Here is a 6,502-nt window from a genome sequence, read left to right as displayed (position 1 = left end):
AATTACTGAATATTTATGTAGAAAGGATGCCACCACCTTGATGATCCACTTGATTATGTGTATCATCATATACTTGACTCCTGTACAAATGAGAGCTGACTCTAGAATTCCTACCTTGTGTAAATATACATACTATACCTATAACATAGACAAAGTGTTATTTAGTTGTTCTCCAACTACAATGTTCTATTGAATAGAAAAGTAATAGGTATAAAAAATCATTCAGTAATGTCCAAAATACATCCTTTAAGCTAGTGTTTCTTTAATTAGAAAAAATATGCAGTTTTCATATAACAGTCACCCTATATTACATATTTATTCACCTCTTGCCTGTCAGTGCCTCAAGGCTTAGTGGCAAAATCATTTGTGATTTTTTTCTTAAAAAATGAAATTATTCTATTATTTCATGTATATCCTGCCCTTATGCTTCTAAATTTCACAAACTTGGGTAAACCCATAATAGTAGGAAAATAATAACATTTTGATAGGTTGATAAATTAAAAATCATTAAAATAAACCCCATTATAAAATGAAAATTTCTTCAAAATTCTATGTAGACTTTATCATTATCTTTCATGGGAGACAGAAATCTTCTAATTCAAGCGTAGTTTCCTCTAGGGTTTCAAATTTTAACTTCTGATCAGGCACTTCTTTAATTTTATTACTTATACTGTCATAATAAAATTTATCAAACATAAGGTATAATAAGAGTTTAAAATAAGATTATCAGAGCTAATATATGAGAAGACAGAGTTTTCTGAACTCACCACTTTAGGTATTTGTCATGGGAAGCTTTTCATTTAATAAACTAGAATCAAAACAATAATTTTCAACAAAGACTCAATTCAAATGAGTTCCATAAAATGCACATTTTATTCTGTATCATGAAAAAATATTCACATTTAAATAAAGTGTGAAGAAAAAAAACAAAGCTGATATTCCCTGATAAAATAAGAGTTTATTGTGCTGAAACCCAGAATTCTTTCAATTTAAAACTTCTTCCTGACAATCAATTCACTTTTTAAAATGACATATATTTCTGGAGGACAATTTTTAAATAAATTAATAATCACCACAAATTTCCTAGAACTAATCAAATTGTTATCACAAATATCCCAGAATTGACCCTAATTCATAAAGTTAAAATATTTCACAATTCTCTCAGCAATTGGGTAATTGTTCAACAGTACATACAAAATGTCTATATTACACATTGCAATACCTTTAAGTAGAAAAAGTTATCTGCTAAGTATGAGAGTTTGAAAAGAGAAAATAAGAAGTACAGCTTAGCAGAATAATATTTAAAAAAATCACATGAAGTTTTTGCATTGCTTCCAATGCATGAATTAATTATCTCCAGTGAATTCACATAGTAGAGGTATCTTTAATAAACTCAGTTCCCAACAAATAAATTTGGCAAACTTATGTGTTTGCCAAAATTAATTCCCACAGTTGGTGTGATAGTCAGAAATTTCATTATACTATACAGAATGCCATTAACTAGTGTATCCAAAGTCACCAGAATGTAGAATAAAAAGAAATGTATAGTCTTCAATATATATAAATGTGCACATTTAATTTGTATTGTCTGAGTACCAAGCACTTTTAGGACTCATTGTTTTTTTATAAACTACAATGGATATTTCAGGGTGGAAATGGTTCTAAATTGTTTTCCAATTTCAATCATTTTGGTAACAATCATATTGTCCTCAGGATGAAATGTGTGTTCTGTCTCATTTTAACTGTGAATGGGTTCTGAGGTGCATGATGACCACTTGGTGAAAAATGCCATTACTGCCAACCAATACGAGGAGCACATGAACATTACACTTATACCCTCTCTGAAGAAGAATCTCAAGAATCACAACATGAAAACATTCAAGCAGAGATTAAAAAAAAAAAAAAAAAAAAAAAAAAGCATCACCATTGTTTTCTAAATATGGAATATGTTACATAACCTTAATCTTGATTTTAAATGGAAGCACATTTGGCCCTAGCTGGTTTGACTCAGTGGATAGAGTGTCAGCCTGCGGACTAAGGGGTTGAAGGTTTGATTCTTTCAAGAGCACATGACCAGGTTTCGGGCTCCATCCCCAGTGTGGGGCGTGCAGGAGTCAGCCAATCAACGATTCTCTCTCATCATTGATGTTTCTGTCTCTCTCTCCATCCTCCTTCCTCTCTAAAATCAATAAAAATATTTTTTTAATAAAAAGAAAGTACATTTGCCTTTTGTATAAACTAATAATTCATGGGTGTGACATGGTACACCAATATTAAAGATTCAAGTCTATCAAACCTTTTTCGACATGGATTTCAAAATAAATCTTTATTGTTGTTTTGCATACTTTGTTAGCTATTCTCCCTGTTTACCTTATCTCAACCTCATCTGTAATTTTTCCCATCATACTTTGGTTGGAAAAAGTTGAGGAACAAATGAGAGATCCATGACACCGACAGCTCTCTGATCAACAACCTTTATGTTGCATTAATCACAAAGTCCAATTTCCTTAATTCAGTAGAATGTGACCATAGAAGAAAAAGGTTAAATTTCATGCTATCAAAGATGATTTACAGAGGAGGTAAAATATTTGACAATGAGATCATTAAATTAGTTACTATGAATTCTCAATCAGCTTTATTCAGGTATCAGTATGGTTATTTTAGCCTTGTGTGCACTTGTCATTCAATAGTGTTTCTACATGAGGAGAGACTGGTCAAATCTTTTGATTTTACTCCATGAAGATACAGTCCAACCAGCTAAGTGCTTAGAGCCTGGGCTTCTAGGTAATCAGAAGTAGATGTTATAAATTTGATTGGTAGAAGAGCAATATATATATATTAAAGCCCCAATATTTGACAAGCTTTCAAAATGCTTCCTAATGTTGCATTAAAATCTAATAAGAGTTATGATAATGTGTTATCTCCAAATAAATAAATAAAAACTATTAAAAAGCATCACACACAAAAACAACCACATTACAATTGTCATGGGGATATAAAGTACAGCATAGGGAATATAGTCAATAATATTGTGATAACTATGCACGGTGCCAGGTGGGTATTGGAAATAGCTGGGGGGAACACTTTGTAAAGTATCTAATTAACCACTATGCTGTCTACCTGAAACCAATACAAAATAATATTTAAAGTAAACTGTAATGTTTTAAAAATAAAAAGCTACTGCTATTCCTACCTCTTTCTTTCCTTTTTGTCAGTTAGAACTCTAGTCAAAAAATGTACTTTTTGGTCAATTGTTCTTTGACCAAGTGCATTTAGATATAGTGCAAATCAGGACTTTATTTAAATAATAATGCAGTATTAATATAAAACCCAGTGGTGAAAATGAGCTAACTTTAGAAAGCTTTGTATAATATCCCTGAGGTCCTGCACAGTGGTTTGAAAAACAGTAGAATGGTCTTTCCTAGAGTTACCTTTGACTATGTTAACATAAAAGTGAAAACAAGATGGCTTGGGCTGAAGATTCCAGAATATAAGATCATAATACCTTATGTTTCTCCTTATCTACAGATGTTAGCTTAAACAATTCTCAAAGCGTAGAACAAATAAATCACATTCATAAAATTAATATTTTTTTCATTAGAGAATATTCTTTAAATCCTCTGAAGTAAATATTCACAGGCTCATTAAATTTGGAAATAACACAAATTGCCATTCAAAATAGAAATAGTTCATTTGGATAATGCATTTAATAGTGGTTTGGCCAAGACTGTGTTAATCTACTTGAAATTCAGAGGGTCAAAAAAACCAGATTTTAAAAATAAAATATTTCTGGAGACTCATCTAAACCCCAATATTAAAAGTGGGGGAAAATATTTTGGAGGAAAAAAAATCTCAAATATCTCTTGCTTTCCTTGCTTTCCTATTCATGCATTACTTTTTTTAGGTTAAAATTGAATTGGAAAAGGAAATGCTAATACCAGCGACTATGAATTGCCTCTTACTAATAATCACATTTGGCTATTGACCTGCACCAATGTCTTTCGATTGTGGGGAGAAATGATGGAAAATTCCACTATTGGATGGGGCACCTTACGAGTTCAACCTCTGTCATTTACTCTAACCCACTACGGGCAAAGCAAACATATACATAAACATTATAAAGTAAATTTTTAAATTTTATTTTTAATTCAGGACCTTTTAAAAGTGCATGTCTTGAAAGACTTGGAATCTGCATTTAAACTAAATAGCTTTGCAATGTCAGTACTATGAAAGATGAAGTTGTCTCCCTAGGGTTTACATGACCACTTAATAGCTATGCTATCCTGACAAGTTCCTTAATCTGTTCTTTCACAGGGCTTTTGCAATAATTAAGTTTATAACCTAAATAAAATGGTTAGCATAGTGTAAATAGAGAGTGAGCACTCAATAAATATAAGCTTAATTAACTTTCTTAACTTCTAAGCCTGAAGGTAAAGCAGCTGATAGATTCCACTCAGCCTTCATCATCTTCCTGGTTCCCAGTCCAAATCTTCAACAGTCCTGACCCTCATAAAGAATGTAAAAACATTGGTCTCATTATAAAAAATCAAAAGGTAGAAAATCTCAAGTTAGAACACAAACCAATACGTATTCTTTTTTTTTAAATTATATTTTATTGATTTTTTACAGAGAGGAAAGGAGAGGGATAGAGATTTAGAAACATAGATGAGAGAGAGACATAGATCAGCTGCCTCCTGCACACCTCCACCAGGGATGTGCCTGCAAACAAGGTACATGCCCTTGACTGGAATCGAACCTGGGACCTTTCAGTCCACAGGCCGATGCTCTATCCACTGAGCCAAACCGGTTTCAGCCAAACCAATATTCTTAAAACATCTGGCACATAATAGGCATTAAAAAATTCTAGCTTGTATCCATCCACCTTCCCTGCATGATATGACTCAGAATTAACTAGAATGTAGGACCAACTACAAACTCTAGTACCACCTAAACAAGTACCAGTATGCCAACGAAAATAAATATTTACCTATTTTCTCTCAATTTCTCAATTAAACATTCCCAAACTCTATCATGCCATTTTATGAAATTAAGTACTCTTCAAAGAATTAAAAAAAATAATTACCTTCCTCTAAACTGAAGATGATTTGTTTGGTTTTGTGTGCTTATGTATACCTGCAAGTATTTTGAGAGGTAGAGAACAATAAAGACAGAACTCCAAAGTATTTTAGTGGCCTTTAGACTTGGATAAATGATATTATTTGCCCTCACTGGATAGCTAAGAACTAATTATTTGACATAAAATGCTTTGAAGATTAAACTTATTAATAATTAACATGGGCACTATTTAACAAATTGACGTTTGATATAATTACATATCATAATTCTATTAATTACTTCATTAATAAAGAGTTTTTTGCACTTCTCATCTTCACATAATTGATGGCGTCTAACGGATTTTTACTATAGCATTTGGAAAAATCTTTATCACTTATTTTCAAAATTATGATAATCAAAAATTAAATTTTTTTATTATAAAAACAAAGTGAAGAAATTTTCACCAGGGTCAAAGAAAATTTTTTAAATTTTACTGAAATTCAGAGTAAGCATTTTATCCTAATATAAATCTATTGATTTTTAAATGTTAAACATACTAAATAACTCACATTTCCAGGAACAGAATTGCTAATAAGGTCATTATTTTTAGCATCTAAATCTCCAGTTCTAAAAAAATATTCTAAATGAGAAAAGGTGGGTAAAATCCAGAAGATAAAAGACCTGTAGATTTGTGGAATAGATACCTTCCCAGAGGGAAAAAAGGTAAATGGAAAATGCTTCAAAGAAAGAACACATCAATAAATATTAAGCATGTGGGTAATTGTTTTGTGCAAATAAACTTTGAGAAATATAACTCATTGACTATCTAAATTCCACAGAAGAGAGGTATGGCAAACCTGAACACATGTCTCTTTAAATGAGGATGATTTGGTAACTATATTGTTAAAACCACATTTCATAATTCATTTAATGTGTACTAAAAACATCTCAGGTAAGCACTCTTTTACTTAACAATGAGAAAAACTGATATAAGGAATGTATGCAACATTTGAAAGTTTGAACATATTACTTGCTTATGTCCTAAGGTTGCACTTAGTAATTCACATTATTTAATGTTTCAAGACTCTGACATGAGAACTCATCTGAATTTGCCATTTGATTTTGCCTGGTGATATGCCAGAAAATGTTATAACTACAGAAATGTGGATGTTAAAGTTTTGCTTCTGTTGGAATATCCTTATTGTTGTTGCCCAATCACAATGTTTCTATGTGTGTGTTGTTGTTTTTTATGACTAATGGAAGATCCAGGCTTAGCCAATCTTTCTCATTGAGAAGTCTGCACATACTTACACAATAAAGTATCTATAATAATAAAAGCGTTCTTGCTAATTAGGCCAGACATCTAAACGGCCCTAAGAATGTCCTTCTGGATGTCCTCCTGGATGACCTTCTGGACGAAGCCAGGGCTATGAGGGCCGAGGCAAGC

This window comes from Pipistrellus kuhlii, unplaced genomic scaffold (assembly GCF_014108245.1).
Source record: "Pipistrellus kuhlii isolate mPipKuh1 unplaced genomic scaffold, mPipKuh1.p scaffold_m20_p_1, whole genome shotgun sequence".
NCBI classification, from domain to species: domain Eukaryota; kingdom Metazoa; phylum Chordata; class Mammalia; order Chiroptera; family Vespertilionidae; genus Pipistrellus; species Pipistrellus kuhlii.
Note: the sequence above shows the minus strand (reverse complement) of the source record.